Source organism: Sycon ciliatum, chromosome 5 (genome assembly GCF_964019385.1).
Source record: "Sycon ciliatum chromosome 5, ocSycCili1.1, whole genome shotgun sequence".
Classification (NCBI taxonomy): domain Eukaryota; kingdom Metazoa; phylum Porifera; class Calcarea; order Leucosolenida; family Sycettidae; genus Sycon; species Sycon ciliatum.
Genome location: NC_088647.1, coordinates 12,960,531 through 12,977,850, shown reverse-complemented (window position 1 = coordinate 12,977,850; position 17,320 = coordinate 12,960,531). Strand labels below are relative to the sequence as shown.

The following is a 17,320-nucleotide window of genomic DNA, read 5'->3' as shown; positions in this document are numbered from 1 at the left end:
CTTTTCAATGTACATGTATGCAGCCCATTTGAATGTGCAGTAAGTCTACAAATTGTTGGCCCATTCAAATTTCGCCCTCCAAGGGGTAAAATACATTCCGGCCGGTATTGCTGCTGACTGTATACACTGTCACACTGAACTTTGCCAAACAAAATTTTCGGTTGCAACACGTTCTCGGCCAAATATGTGGTTGGCTAACACCCTCTCTCTTCATATTGGCCGGTGTTCTCACTGTGCTATGAGATGCTGTAATAAATAATATGACCAGGCCGAAAATAAAATATGCAATTTAAAACTCTGATGTTGAGCTAACAATAAATGTAGAAAGGAAGAGGACATACATGTATGATATGGATACGAGTTGCACAAGTGTGAAACAGCTTGTTTTGGAGTCAACTAGTCCATCACAATGTCATGCATGAGGAGTACTGTAGGAGCTTGGCTTTCGGCTTGTACAATTCGTTTTCGCAAAGCGTCCCCCTTCTTTACTTATCTTTGATATTTATGACCCACCCAAGTTGGGTGGTGTGCTGCTTTACTGCTTCGAATTGTAGTTAGACCGCTTTGTCAAATATCCTACTGGTCTCGTCATCGTCCAGTAACAATCGACATTCTTTGTTCCGTTGGGACTGTGACTCCTTTTCCTTTCTACTGAAATACATGTGGTTCATTTAAAGTGCACACTATACTCCGGCAAATACCGAGTACATGTGTGCAGCCCAATGGAAATGTACAGTACCAAGATTGCAGTTATGTACTCCTGACAGTACGTGTATGCTTCTCACCTGAATGTATGCCACCATTTAAAAAATAAATTATGCCACTCATTTGACTGCATGTGACCTACATGTACATGTACATGTCTGTACTTGATATTTCTTTTGGTTCATGTACACGGTCATTTGAATGCATGTGCTTCGGTTTGTCGACAATCAAATTGAGGTGGGGTATGAGTGCAAAATTTCACCAAGCAGACTAGATTAAGGATGGGGGGGGGGGGGGGGTATGCCACATTTGACCGCATGCCATGAAGCCAATCCAGTGATATCCGACCTGCCTACATGAACATGCGTCCATATCTACAATACTGCAGGGGGGGGGGGGGCGCGGGGTGGCGGACACGCTACGCTCACTACAATACTGCAGGGGGGGGGGGGGGGGGGCGGATGCGCTACGCTCACTACAATACTGCAGGGGGGGGGGGGGGGCGGATGCGCTACGCTCACTACAATACTGCGGGGGGGGGGGGGGGTGGCGGATGCGCTACGCTCACTACAATACTGCGGGGGGGGGGGGTGGTGGACACGCTACGCTCACTACAGTACTGATCGTACCACTCTTTGCTTCAGGCACTCTGTCAATCAATAACAGGCACTGATTTGGGCTCTGAATTTTCTAAAATTTGGAGAGGAGCGACACCAACCCCACGAGTTCTCCCTGGAAGGGTCTACCAGGTGCATGAAGTACACACTATCCACCCGTATACATGTACATTCGTGCCTAGCATGATGCCTCAGTGGGCACCTCTCAACTGGGCAAGGATGGGGGGGGGGGGGGGCACTCACTGCAGTCTGTTGCTAAACGGTTACAACTTTTGCATGGCCGGGTATCCTCTCTAATGCAATGATCGGATAACCGTCCATAACCAGACATTGGTCTTCAGGATGGATCTTTACCAGCACATAACATAACAAGATCATGATTCATGAACCATCGCATTACACACCAGTATACAAAACACAATTGAGACCTCCACCACATTGTAGGCCTCAGTGAATATTGCTCAAAACTTCAGCCGAAGTATTCTGCTCAAAACTGAGCATTGAAATTGGCAGAATCAGTATAGAGTTAATGGCTGGCACTTACGAGTTCTGCTCGTCTTGGTTATAATAATTCATTATACAAAACATGTATGACTTTGAGTACCAGAAAATCACCAAAATAAGTCTGCCAGTGTTATGATGACTCACTTATCGGCCAAGGCCCCCACACAGTGGACCATGCCCATAATCTGTACATGCATAATAATACGAAGTAGTGGTTGCGACTTCGGCGATGACTTTTATGAAAGGGTTTGCTCCCCACACCGGAGCTCGCGCTATTCCGCCGACTTTACTTGACACTTGACTGACTCACGACTGCCATCCAGAGTCGAAGGTTCGATGGACTTCTCGTGTGCTCTGGATGGCAGTCGTGAGTCAGTCAAGTGTCAAGTAAAGTCGGCGTAATAGCGCGAGCTCCGGTGTGGGGAGCAAACCCTTTCATAAAAGTCATCGCCGAAGTCGCAACCACTACTTCGTACTGTTGTGCCCAGCGCGGGCTTGCGACTAGTTGGTTTGGAGGTGACAGCGTTGCGAATGACCGAGGGTCCTCGACGTCTGTCTCACCGTCCAGGAGCGACACTGACTCCCGCTGCTATCTGGTGTTCACGAGGTGTTTGTCGCGCTGGAAACGGAGCGTCTCTGTAAGTTTGTATCCCTGGTGATGTTTGGGCCTGGAGAGCACTATATAAGTGGTGCTCTTCAGGCACAATCTTCCTCAGCCTACTCAAGCTCAACTGATGAGGGGTGAATTCCCCGAAACACTGTGTATTGAGCAGGGAGTGGTGCTTTCTTGCAGGTTTGCCGAGTCGAAGGTTCGATGGACTTCTCGTGTGCTCTGGATGGCAGTCGTGAGTCAGTCAAGTGTCAAGTAAAGTCGGCGGAATAGCGCGAGCTCCGGTGTGGGGAACAAACCCTTTCATGCATAATAATAATAATATAATAATGATAATTTTAATTATAGCTATGAATAGGATGAAGGCCGCAGACATCACGCAACTACGTTACTTGTTTGACATGTATTACCGTGTATTTTATAACAAAAATATTATTGAAAACCCAGAATCGATTTTCTTGTTCCTATCATCAGTGGGAAAAAATACGGAACTAAGGATACAACCAAAGAAATTGAGGTTAAGTACTGAAAATAGAAAGGTGTTAGAAATAACAACAAGATACAAGTGCAATAAAACCACTAGAGGAAACGCAAAAAGGTAACAAGACTACGTAACCAAAGGCGAGAAGGCGGCAAGGCGCTGAACGAACGGAGGAAACGGAGCAGTGCGACCACTTCCTTCATCATCTGAATAGCTTACATCCGTCTCTAAAATACACATGCGAGCACGAGCACGACAACAAATTCTCGTTTCTTGACGTATTGGTTGAGAAATCGAATGATGATATCATTACCTCGGTATACAGAAAGCCCACGTTCACGGGGCAGTATATTGTGTATGATTCGTACTGCTCCTACCAGAACAAAGTGAATTTGGTGCGGAACCTAGTTGACAGGGCACGGCGCATTTGCTCTCGGAGTAAACTCAGCGAGGAGTTACAACTCTTAAAGTATGTGTTTCTAAAGAACGGATACCCTGAAGATGTACTCAATAAACTAATGAAAACAGCATACAAATCGAAAGAAGTGAGCGTTGGTCCTGCTCGATGCCCAATTCCAGGTGAGACATCTCTCCCGCTGGTGCCACCGCCAGTACATTCGTTCAATCAAAACAACACTTACCTCAGGCAGCACTACGCTTCGCCAGTTTGTCCGCAGTCAGCGATCGCACAAAGTAAAACCTGGCATCCCTGACATTGCAAGCCCTGATGGGCTGCTGGTGTCTGACAGCTTCCAAAAAGCAACCATCCTCAACAAGCAGTTTACCTCTGTCGCGGTGCCTGATCCCACGTTTAGTAATACCCCTCTCCAATATGACACTCGTCTTACTCGCCAATTCACCCGCGTTCCTATCACTACAGCAGATGTTCGTAAAGCCATCTCAACCTGAAATCTGGGAAAGCGCCAGGGCTAGACGGTATCACGAACAATATGATAAAGAAGCTAGCTCCTGCGATTTCTTTTCCACTTAGCCGCCTATTTAACCTCTCCTTTACCACACGCAAGTTCCCTACTGACTGGAAACTGGCTAAAATTGTGCCTATTTACAAGTGCAAAGGCAGCAAATCTCAAGCTAGTAACTATCGCCCAATTTCCCTCCTGTCCTGTATTTCCAAACTTTGCGAACGGCTCTTCTTCAATCAATTATATAATCATATTTCTCCTGCTCTGGATCCCGCGCAATCTGGGTTTCGTCGTGATGACTTGATCGCTCTACAGCTCACCAAGCTGATCCAAAACATTGCCGACCATCGTCATATGGGGCGGAAAGTTGCCATGTGCTTTTTCGACCTCGAGAAAGCTTTCGACACCGTGTGGCACCGTGAATTACTTGCTAAACTTTCCAAAGTTTTCGGTGTGTGTTACTCAGCGCTGGAGTGGATTACAGACTACCTATCCGACAGAACGCAAGTTGTCTTTGTAGGTGGACTTCTCTCAGATGCTTCACCTGTTCTGTCCGGAGTGCCCCAGGGATCCATCCTAGGGCCCCTCCTTTTCCTAGTGTATATGAATGATCTTCCCAGTCATGTTGAAGGTGTGTCCTTATTTGCTGACGATACTGCACTGCTCCGGTTCAATGAGTGTCTAGACAGGCTGCGAGACAGTCTCCAGCGCGGTATCAACGAAGTCCATCAGTGGATGACTACCTGGAGACTAAGACCTAATATCGCCAAGACTGAGATATTATTCCTGCCGAACTCAGAGCCAACCTATGCATTCACTCTTCCCGGATCCCTCACAGACCTCACAGTGGTAAAACAACACAAACATCTTGGTTTGGTCATTGACTCAGACTTATCGTTTAGTAGACATGTCGACTATATCTGTAGCAAAGTCAGTAAAGCTGTTGGCTACCTCGTGTCTCACTGCTCCCACCTACCGCTTGAATGCATTCGCCTTTTTTTATCATTGCTATATTCTCCCCATTTTTCTCTATTGCTCAACCGCCTGGTCATCCCTACTAAGTAAATCGTTAATGAGTACCCTGGAACTTAGAAGTTGCGACTTCGGCGATAATGTCATGAAGTTGGTTGCTCCAACGAGGAGCACACGCTTCTTGCCGAACTTGACACTTGACAAGTGTCAAGTTCGGCAAGAAGCGTGTGCTCCTCGTTGGAGCAACCAACTTCATGACATTATCGCCGAAGTCGCAACTTCTAAGTTCGTATTGTTGTCCCTCACGCGGACGTGCGACTAGTTGTTGGAGGTGACAGCGTTGTGAATAGCTACACTGGCTCTCGACGTCTGTTTAGCACAACTCCATGAGCGACTCTGACTCACGCTGCTACCTGGGGCTTCACGAGGTGTTTGTCGCGCTGGAAACAAAGCGTCTCTGTAAGTTTATATCCCTGGTGATGGTTTGGCCTGGAGAGCAGTATATAAGTGGTGCTTTTCAGGCACAATCTTCCTCAGCCTACTCAAGCTCAACTGATGAGGGGTGAATTCCCCGAAACACTGTGTATTGAGCAGGGAGTGGTGCTTTCTTTCAGGTTTGCCGAGCGGAAGGTGCGACGTGCTCCTGGTGTGCTCCGGATGGCAGTCGTGAGTCAGTCAAGTGTCAAGTTCGGCAAGAAGCGTGTGCTCCTCGTTGGAGCAACCAACTTCATGAGTACCCTGGAAGTCCACAATAAGAGGATACTCAAGTCCTTTTCCGCAAACCATCATACTTTCCTTCTGCCGAGCTGTGTGATATGTTTAACACCTTCCCTATCTCTAGTCAAGCGGATCGAAAACTGTGTATTGTTGTTCATTCTATTCGTCTTGACAAAGCCCCGCCACACTTGCGTAAATATAACTGGTTTCTTCCCACTCGTCCTACGCGCAATCCCTGCACTTTACCTAAAGCCCAAACCTCAGCTTATACCAAATCTCCGTTTTTTTTGCTGCCTATTCTCTCTGGCTGGCCCTGCCTCTATCAGTAAAATCGTCTTGTACGCTAAAGGATTTCAAGGCCAACATGAAGCTCGTGTTCTGATAACTGGTAATTCTTCATCCAGATTTGTTTATCTTTGCCTCCAGTAATGTGTAATACCTATTTATTTTTGCTTTGTTTTTGTTTACTGCCATGGCTGGCTACCGCCCCCCCCCCCCTCCCTCCATATTGGCCTACATTCTCTGGCCACGGGAAGGTGAAATAAATAAATAAATAAATTTATCTTTGTTTGCCTTGGAAAGGAAACACATCGCTGACTATGTGCCGCGCAGTCAAGACGCTAGTAATGAAAACATACTTCGCAGCACACTTCATTCCTGTATTCACGACGATACGTGCGTTCATGGTGAGGAAGGACGTCCTACCATCCCATCTTTTGAGCCATTTGGTTTACCAATTTGAGTGCCGGAATTGTGGTAGCCGGTACGTTGGTAGGACCCTTCAACACCTGACCGCACGTATCAAACAGCATGTACCACTGCATATTCTGCCGGATGCAGCTAAATCCAAGCGGCCGAAGCGTGGCCGACTGCGCAAGAACCCACCCCCTGTGCCAGTGGTACAGACTGAGCCAACACAAAATGCGGTGCCGTGTGAGAGAGCTAGGCTGCCCAAGTTATCAACTCCAGCAGCACCACCGTTGCCCTTGCCACCACCAGAACCGCCACCGGCTCTTCTTGTGGCGGGGGCTGGGGTGGACCCACCTACACCCGCGCTGGCATCACCAACTCTCACACGAATTGCCACGGCACCCACATTTATCCAGAGACCTTGGAGGGCAACAGCAAACTACTCCTCAGAGATGTATGCCAGAAACGGCCAAGGACCGCGCGTTGTGGACAATACCAACAGATAAGAAGGAGGGACGAGCAGTATCATGAGTCAGTGAGTGAAGCGGATCTGGAGGAACAACTCCGCTCACGGGACGAGCAGCTAGCAAATGGGAAACAAGTGGACTGTACAGAAACGGAGGATGAGACAGATGATCAGAGGATGGAAGAGCAATTGGATGACGAAACGGTTGGTGAGGAGACAGAGGACGAGGCAGATGATGGTAGTGATGATGATCGTGAGGATGACGAGCGGAACGAGGAAGAGGACGATGAGATGGACGAGGAGGAGTCGGGTGGGAAGGAGCGAGATGAGGCGGATGAATGTGTTGATCGTACAAGTAAGAAGTCAGCTGTGTATCTACACTTGTTATCTCGTCCTGACTGTATTGGTGTGTATGATGACTCTCATTTTTCTGTACTGTGTCGTGTGCGTTATGTCCAACAGTTGAAAGTCCCTGAGGCAGTTTGTATACGTATTCATAAGCCTGTTTTGTGTAAGCAGAAGGTGCACGTTGTCGAACTGAAGTTGTATTCGTAGGTTGACACTTCGTTCAGTGCCTTCTCGCCTTTGGTTACGTAATCTTGTTACCTTTTTGCGTTTCCTCTAGTGGTTTTATTACACTTGTATCTTGTTGTTATTTCTAACACCTTTCTATTTTCAGTACTTAAAGGGGAAGTTATGGCAAAAATTAAAATTTCACCAGTTGTAGTCTTCGGAGTGCTGAGTCGAATGGTCGTGGTCCGAGGAAGCTGAGACGCTCCCTTCCTACTTGAATCCCAATCGAACTCGCGCACTTCCACCGAAACTGGGTGACTGCGCCCTACTCGGTGGAAGTGCGCGAGTTCGATTGGGATTCAAGTAGGAAGGGAGCGTCTCAGCTTTCTCGGACCAAGACCATTCGGCTCAGCACCCCGAAGACTACAACTGGTGAAATTTTAATTTTTGCCTTAACTTCCCCTTTAACTTCAATTTCTTTGGTTGTATCCTTAGTTCCGTATTTTTTCCCACCGATGATAGGAGCAAGAAAATCGATTCTGGGTTTTCAATATTATTTTTGTTATAAAATACACGGTAATACATGTCAAACAAGCATAGAGTACCCTGTAAAAAGGCCCTAGGCCTGTGGGACTGCCCTATTCAAAATTTAATAATAATAATAATAATAATAAGTAACGTAGTTGCGTGATGTCTGCGGCCTTCATGCTATTCATAGCTATATTAAAATTATTATCTCCACGTAGATTATTAATAATGATAATAGTTACAGTTCGCATGTCACTCATGGAAGGAGGAGCCAACAAAAGGCACCTCATTATTGTTAGAACGTATCGCAGTAAGAGCAACTACGCAAGCGCAGCACATTTTTCCACAAGCATCAGCCATTTCTTCTTGTCTAGACTAGAGCCAGTTCAAAATAGTCAGAAATATCAATTTTGGCGTGCTTTATATCATTGATTTTGTAATAATTGTCAATCTGTACGTGCATGAAAGTATCAAATCCTGCTGGTTTTTCTGCCGTCATAATGATCCGCGGCATACATGTATGATGTACATGTATCCTGGTACAGCAAATCGCATCACTACGGAGTACAGTGTCCTGACTGCATTTAATATTTGAAAATGATTTACCCTTTAGGACGCCCTGCATGCATGGTCGGTTGGACATGCTTTAAATACTTGTACGCGTAGCCCATTTTGGAATTCAATACACCACACCACCACATTGCGCTCTTGGCCGATCCAAACTCTGCACTCACATCACCATCACCACAGAATGAGCGCAATTGCGCCAATTTAGCCCTATAAAGATCCGAGTCTATTCTTATGATTCTTTCATTCAACATCATATGCCTCCACTGATGAGCTCAGGAGGAGCGAAACAGCTGTCTGGAGGGTCATTGTCATACCAGAATTGTCCTCGCTGTGGTGATGGTGATGTGAGTGCAGAGTTTGGATCGGCCAAGAGCGCAATGTGGTGGTGTGGTGTATTGGATTCCATAATGGGGTATTAATGGCAGGGTCGTCGCTACTTCTTCTCAACGTAGCCCATTTGGTACTTTTTCTGGAATATTTCATGCATCTTTGGTCTATGGAAACAAGAAATGGAGCGGAATTCAAGGTACTCGTAGTGCCTGTCACAAGGTGTGTATGGTTCTACCAATTTCACTGCTTTTCCGAAGTTTTCGAGCAAAATCTGCTAATTTTTCGAGCATTATTCGCCAAGGGTTAGAGCCCATAATCATTCCCTGGGGCGTACATGTATATCATCAAGAGTATATAACCCGGGGGGTTATATACTTTTGATATCATGTAGCCACCCTGAGGGTGTAGCATTACCCGCATGCGTCCTGGCCTGTCCGTCAAAATCAGGTACAGTGTACTACTAGTAGTAAATATTAATGACGTTTTACATTTGAATGAATACATTTGAATGCCGCGGTGTTGAGTTCTCTGTCCATTGTTGTTCTCACAACAAAGTTTTTTTTACAACCAGCAACATGTCATGTTGCTGATTGTAATAAAACCTTTTGTGTCGAGTAACTGAGTGGTATTTTACTACTGCCTGGTCAAAATCAACACCTAATTGTGACCTAATGGTAGGTGTAAGTGTTGAGAATCTGGGCACAGTTGCGCCGCCTTGTCACCCAGTGGAAACCCGTAGTTCCAATTCCACAGCGGACTAGTACAATCAGTATTTTTTTAATGTTTATGTACAACATGTAGCTAGCATGCACAGTACTGTGCAGTCACTATTACACTACTTGTACTACCGTACTGGCAATATATGGTCGCAGTGAGGCCATGAAGCGTTACATTGGCACATGTTTGCCGCGCGCAGGGCGTTACATGCAAAGTCGCACAGGAGCCGTTACACAGGTTTCTATTGCCGCAGTCCTATTTTTGCTATTGCCGGCATGCCGCATCATTTTTTTGCAAACTGCAATGAAAAGATCGCCGCACCCCGCCGGACGCGCGTTACGAACGCAACGAAAATTTGTCGCACTAGCCTGGTCGCGCGTTACGCCGCACCCCCCTGCGTTACGCGTTCCGCGGCAACATATATTGCCGGTACGGCAGTAAGTATAATCAGTACATGTATCATACTGAGTATTCATAATGAAGTACAGTGTATGTCACAAGTAAGCCCACGGAAAGCTCAAGCGAGTGCCTGCATATTAAAGTATAATTAAACAGTCTGGATAGCCTCGGAGCTGCATTGACTGAGCTTGTCACAGCTGTGGCAAAGCTTCGCTTCAGTTGATGTGATCAACAACAACACCTGACGATGAACCTAGTCGAGCAGGGGCGGGTCGTTAGTCAGGATTGAAGAAATTATAGTAAAGTGAATTGTGTTCTGAGGGGCAGGAGTGGCGCAGAATTTCAATGAACTCGATATCGCTTAGTGTGGTTACTCATAGTTATCATCTTTTCTTCTCCGTCCCTACGCAGGCTACGGTCAGAGAAACCGTTATAGCGTTGCTAATCATATGCAGCACCAGCTCCAACTGTAGATCCTGAGCCGGTGCATTTGCCTAGGCTAAGGCCGGCCAGTGAAGGGACTGGCGTATGCGTACAGTTCCTCTTGCCCATTGCTAGGAGTCGCCAAGTGTGTCAACCCCGCCGATCAAACTCGATGGCTATTATGTTCTAGAAGTATGTTAGCAGAACCAAGCATCGTGGTGATTGTGTAAACACGAAGCTCAGAGTTTCGACGGACGTTGCTCTCTAATTGCTAGTTTTAAAAGTCACTATACTATATTCATTATAGTGCAACAACACCTATTTTAGAACACGGAGGCTCCACAACACCTCCTCCGGAAAACAACCGCACCACGCTACCGGCGTAGCTGTACATCTGGTGGCATATGAAACTGTAACAGTTTTATCACTTGCTCTCACCTACTCACCTAGTACTACCCTGGACTATTTTAGACATGCAACAGTGCAACAGTGCAACAGTGCAACAGTGCAACAGTGCAAATACACTAACTATACAGGTAGGCATGGATATCCTGCGTGGTCCAAAATGTCGCCGTCCTGCTCTGCTCTTCACGTTCGCGATTCCCTGCCGTGTGCATGTGACGTCCATTACGTATACGTAATCGTTATACCCTGCCATGACAATGCCCGTGGCTGGCAGCTCTAGTACAGAATAGGCCTCATGTCTTACTACCGGCTGCCACAACGAAGAGTATAGTGTTTAAAGTTCCTCACATCCTTACCTGCGGGTTGTGTACACGTATGGGTACATATACCTATCTCTACCACCACAGCCATAGCAAGGACACTCCAGCTCCTACTTACAATGACTATGCAGATGTAGGTCGTGTTCCTGCCGGCACAAAGCAGGGCATTTTATAGACAGACTGCATGTTTCACTGACACTGGCACACTGCCCGTCTCCGGCAACCCCTTCCGAACATCCTTCAGCTCCACCAGCCATCACGTATCCGACGGTGCCACAGGTGCTATCAACGACGTCAGTCGACCTTTCAAAACGCCTTACAAAACTTCCCTGACGACAGTAACGTGTAGATTGCAAGCTAAATGTACATGTACATGTATACCGGATCCACTGTCGGGAAACAATGGAAGCTGCCGGGGAACTGATGCTATGACTGAGCTAAAGCAGCTACATGTACTATCAAGTATAGGAAAGGCTACACGTACATGCAGATGCACCTTACACTATAAAAGAGCAGACGGAACCTTAGTCGCTGCTGCGCACACTTGATCCTGTAGTCAGATCCTAAACGTCCGTCCTGGCTTTCAAAGAAAGGGGCGGACCGTTCTCTACTGGCAATAGAATTGGACTTCAGTATCCATCCTTGCATGCAACTAGCATCAACATCCCTACCCGCCACCACCGCCCGCTTAGATACATGCAGGGCCTGAAGTATATAAATTCCATCAGACGCGCCTTAGTGGAGGTTGAGTAAGTCCTGGACTGTCCGTCGACACTTTCACAAATTTTCATCAGGTAGCAGAGTGGTAACTGAGGTGTGTCCTCGCTGAGCGACTCCGCGGAATCGTTGCCTTTCATCTTGCTCACGTCTCTCCATCCTCCTCCTCCTCCTCCTCCTCATCATCACCACCAATATAGCAGGCATGGTATCTCGTCTTGCACTTCTCGCCTTGTTGCTGTTAGTAATGGGTCTTGCTAATCCGACGCCACTGGCAGCGGCTGTCATGGACGACGACGAACTGGAGACCGGTGACGTACCTGGTGACGACATGGAGATACTGCGTCGCTATCAGGGAGTTGTATTTCCACCGCCACCTGTACCATATCTTGATCGCTATGCTCAGCTCAGGGCACGCAGGCCAGGAGACCGCCGCCGCACACCGCCTGTGAATCCGTTCTGCGCGCATGCCCTGGCGCAAGTCGCCCGCTTCTGTGATGATCAGACCACGAAGACGTGGAAGGCTGGTGATAGATGCTACCTGGCGCGCAAGGACCGACGCCTCTTCTGCACCCTGATATAACTTATAAGCGCTTGGAGTCGCAGATATCGCACCTGTGCAAAGCGTCTGCGGATGTTGGAACTTAGAGGCATGGTGTGTGTGATCTTCATGAGCCTGGCCAGAGGTGCCCGTCACCGGATTCCACGCGGGTCCATCTGCCTCGAAACCTGCATGCATAGAATAAAATAGCATTGCTAGCTAGAATGCATTTACCGGCAGTACTATCATCCATCGACCTTTACTACTCATCAACTAATTATCTTGTATTGTGTTCATGCGTTGATAGATCCACAGTTTCCTTCAAGTTATGCGGTGTTCAGTGGAGTGGAGTATTTACAATAATTGAACATGCAAGATCCTACCACAGTTGTCTTGCCTTTTGTGTCATTCATTCCTCTGAACAACTTTCTTGTACTGTTCGTTACTTCATGAAAAGAGGTCTCAGCAGCGCCGAAACGAAATAAGCCAGGCCTGGAGACGAAATATCCGAAACAGCTCACGCAAGAAGCAGTTCCAAAGAAGGAAGTAAGTTCCTCGCGCATGCACATATCTGAACACGGATCCGCGGACTCGCGACTGCATGCATGCATGCATACAATGTCTGCCGTGCACGTGCACAGCACGCGGCTACCACGCGTTGGTAGATCTAGTAATACCGAGCACCTTACGTAGAGACTTACGTAGCCTAAGTGAAATACCGAGCACCTTACGTAGAAACTTACGTAGCATAGCGATGTCGTTTTTCTTGCCATGTGAACACAATAATAGAAAAGCTGACAGGATCGCTTTTCTAAATGACCCCCGGGGGTTATGTACTCTTGGTATGACTGGTATGTAATTGCAATAAATCCTGAGGCTACTACATTTATTATACATGTACATGTACCGGTACATGTAACAGTATAGACTTGATTGATTGGAGAATTCACCGAATGATGTTCAAACCAGAGGTTATAAAGCAAAAGAAAGGCGAGAACCGCAGGAGTGAGAATAGTAGGAACACAAGGTGTTACCATAAGACAAGCAAGAAGTGTCAAGGTAAAACTATTACACTCTCCCGGCCCCATAGGAAGCCCAAGGTTCTATTAGATAACACAATCCAGTTAGGAAATGCCATTGTGGAAAGGGGAATATTAAATAATCACTCATGCACATGCATAACCACATTGAAGTGTAATCCAACTCAACTCCATCACTCTCACAAGGAGATGACGCAAAACTATATCAGTCTATAACATTATTATTAACTATCTCAGTAAGAGATGCATATATATGGCTCAGCCCAGTTAGATCAAGGCTGCTGTCGTTGTGAGGCTAGATAGTTCTGCAGCGGTTTAATATTCCGACCAGACTCATCACATAGTGCCAGCGGGCTCCCACGTAGCTTTGCTGCTGGGGTAATCCTTCCAATGCACCAGGAAGTGTTGCTCACCACTGCGGTGTCGGTGATTCAAAACGGCTTCGACAACATAGCGTGTGTGTCCATCTAGATCTGTGAAGGGCGGAGGCGGGGGTTGGTGTCTTCCAGGAATCGTGTTCTCTTCGTAGCGTTTAAGAGCAGTGACATTAAACACGGGATGGCAGCGAAGTTCACGGGGTAGTTCCAAGCGAAAAGCAGTAGTAGTGACCGAGCGGGTCCTGGTGCTAGGTTGAACCCACTTGACCTTATGAATGGGTACTTGAACTTTGCGGTTGTTAATTAAGTGGCCACTTGACCTTTTAATTGGATAAGTGGTAATGAAGTGGCCACTTGAGATCTGAAGTGGTTTTGAAGTGGGCCAGGTGTCATATTTAATTGGATTAATGACTAAGTGGTGTTTGAAGTGCCTCTCGGCGACATACGTCCTTTTAAAGTGGTGGGTGTGGTTGTTAATAAGATTCACTGTCTGGGAATGTAGGGCACTTTGTGTGTACTGTATGCGGACTTGTTCTTGATAGCGTGCTGTTGCCGGAGGTGAATTTTTCCGAGAGATGCATTCTCCCATGGCTATATGCGGCTGGGGAGCGATTGACTGCCGTCGACAGACATCTGGTACGCTTCATGCAGAAGACCGGTGTCCTGCTGAACCTTCACGGTGTGCTGGAACCGTTGCAGTACATGAAGAAGGAGAGTGGCTACAAGAGCCTGAACTATGCCATAGCTCTGACATGCATCTGTGCTGAGCACGACGAGATTTGCCAGAAGCTTCAGCCATATCTTCCAAAGAGCCATGTGGCGTGGGCACGATCCAGCAAGCTAATGAGTTGCAAACCGCAGCAATTTTCGAAAGCCTGGCTCCGCCAACTTCTAATCCGTACAAAACCTCTTACCCCTTTTCAGCTGAAGAAGTTGAAGCAGAATATCCGAGAGTTTAATTCTGAGGAGAAGGAACTGATGCAAAGACTAATCCAATCTTACGGGTGCTGTGAACCTCGTGTGGAATTAATTCCTGCGGAGATGAAATGTGCGCTGTACCGTTTCTCAAGTGCCATGTGTAGGGCGAGGAAGATGATGATGAAGGGTACCGTTGCCGCTGTATAAAACCCCTGACATCTTAATTTTCCATCATTTCGCAAAGCATCCTTGCCAAGTCACAAGTAATTGTTGTTGTTGTCTTCATCCTTGCTATTACTTTGGTGAAGAAGAAGAAGAAGAAGAAGAAGAAGAAGAAGAAGAAGAAGAAGAAGAAAAACAACAACAACAACAACAACAACAACAACAACAACAACAACAACAACAACAAGAAGAAGATCATGAACATGTGGTCTATTTTGAAAGATCATGGTGAGGACGGCCATTGTCCAATGGGTGCGCTGATGCGTTGTGCTGCGCGGTTAGGAATCGCAACCTCGCTGACAAACCTGGTGGAACCTTTCAATGGAGACCATGGATATGACCAAGCAGTTGTTGAAAGTCACCCCATAACCAACTTGATCTGGATTGCTGCCAAGGACATGGCTTGCTGCGGGCGGAAAGAACTACTTGATGTAGTGAAGCTGCTGTTTCCAGTTGATCCAAGCCCTGATGGAAGTACGCCTAGTACTGCTACTGGCAAGTCGGACATTGCTCAACGCTACCTCATGAAGAACCTATCCTGCGTGTTCAAGAAGGTGAAGAGCACCCCTTCCAGTAACAACATTAGTATGATCATCGTGTTGGTTGCAATGCTCATTCTCTTGTGTGAAGAAGCGTCGCTGAGAGGATACGATCATGAGCTGCACTGCACTCTAGTTGAGTTCTTCGATCAAGAACTGCATGCTCTTGACGTGGTGCACTACAAGCGTTGTCAGCAAACTCAGTCAACATTCACGAATTGTGGAATTCCACAAATGCTCACATTGATTACTATTATGTCTATCCTTGCCTCCCTCACTTTGAGCTATATTATTTGACATGTACACACACACACACACACACACACACACACACACACACACACACACACACACACACACACTCAAATCATCATCATCATAATACATGACGTTATTCATTAAAAATGTTTTATTATAATTTATCAATACACTTGGTAAAGAAAACGGAATGAATCATAAATGTTGTAGTTTCTGTACACGCCTGTGATGGTATCGTCCATTCTCAGTACGGCTTGATTGGCATGGAGTGGGTTGGAAGTGAATGACAGCGTGCACTTGTTCTTCCTGGGTGTTTGACTGTGTGACATCCAGTAGCGTATCTCCTTTGTCCCGCGCTCTGCAGCATCTGCAGGGTATCCAACTAGAATGTATAACCCAAGTGGCACAATGGTACCGGCATCCACATTTTTCCAAATGGGAATTCAGTGAGCACCAGTTCTGTGTTTGCTTGAGTCTCCGGGAGTGTTCCGCTGACAGTGTGTTCTTCTAAAGCGAAAGTTTGTCGTATCAGTGTTCTTCTTAACGAGGTTTCACTGTACATAGATGCAAAAAGACACACATAGGTGGTCTTTATATTACATTGTCTATTCCTTGATACATTGACACGTCTGTGTATTGCTCCCCGTTCTGATAGGTGTATGTTTTTGTTGTAATCGCCGTCACGTGAACGGTGTTGTCAGCCCTCACCTCTCTTCTTTTTACCATACATTCCTTGTAGACTTGTAGGGTTTCATTCTGTTGATGTTGTTGTTGTCCGTCTTGTTGTCGTGGAGGTGGTGGAGGTGGGCTAATTAAGTGGCCACTTGAAATGTGAAGTGGTGTTTGAAGTGCCTATCGGCGACATAAGTATTTCTTTTAAAGTGGTGGGTGTGGTGTTAGTAAGATTGACTGTCTGGGATTTTTTTTTTGAAATTGAATTATGATATTCTGGAATATTCTAGGTATTGCCAGACTACCCTTCAACCAACGAGCATCAAACAACTGGATGGGGATAAAAGTGATTGGAGCCGCCTTGATGAGTCCCATTCAACTCCAGCCTGAAGATCGTCTTCTTCTTCTTCAAAACAAAGATGCAATTCAGCTGTGACTTATGTCTTAAGACTACGACCGGCCTCCAGCCGTTCGTTGACCACGCCAAATCAAAAGGACATCGGAAGAACCTGGAGGCTGGTCGTCAGCCGGTTTATAAATGTAGCTGGTAAGTGATCTGTTATACAATTATCTTTATTTGAAATACAGGAGATCTTATACATCTTGTTTTATCTTTTTCCCCCATGCAGCGATGACGAGTGGATTGATCTTGGGGCAATGAAGGATCACGTTACAACGTCCCGACACATCAACAACTACCTTCAGAGGCTTATCAACTTCTACGGGGTGTTGCCCATTAACAGCGTGACGAAGATGGCGCAAGCCCAGGCGGAGCTCCTGTGTTTATAATAAAAAGTTTAAAACCAACATATCTGTGTTAAATGTTTGTGTGAAAGGGGTCGAGTTCTCATTCAATTGCATGTTCCGAGTTGATTGGTTTGGAACGTTGAAGTTCGATGTGATCGACGTATTGGGTAGCTGCAAGTTCGTTGAACAGAGCGGTGGCAAAACATGTGACAGTTGTTTTTTGGCACGTTGTAAAAGCCCTTGACGAGATTCGAGTCGTAGAGGAAATCTACCATATTCTGCAGATTTAGATTCGATTGGTCAGTAATAATCTCCTCTATTGCCGTATTGGAGTTTTTCGATAGGCACTCGTCAGCTCCGCATTATAGTCTATAGACGGATGTAGACGACGCACAGACG

The 17,320-nt window shown here is 46.5% G+C and overlaps 1 long non-coding RNA gene across 1 annotated transcript; it reads left to right on the top strand.

Annotated features, from left to right (window-relative positions):
• The first annotated feature begins 16,532 nt into the window (after positions 1 to 16,532).
• Positions 16,533 to 16,981, top strand: LOC135816616 (uncharacterized). The gene is made up of 2 exons (XR_010553414.1): positions 16,533 to 16,721; positions 16,804 to 16,981. It is a non-coding gene; the product is annotated as an uncharacterized LOC135816616 (long non-coding RNA).
• The last annotated feature ends 339 nt before the right edge of the window (positions 16,982 to 17,320 follow it).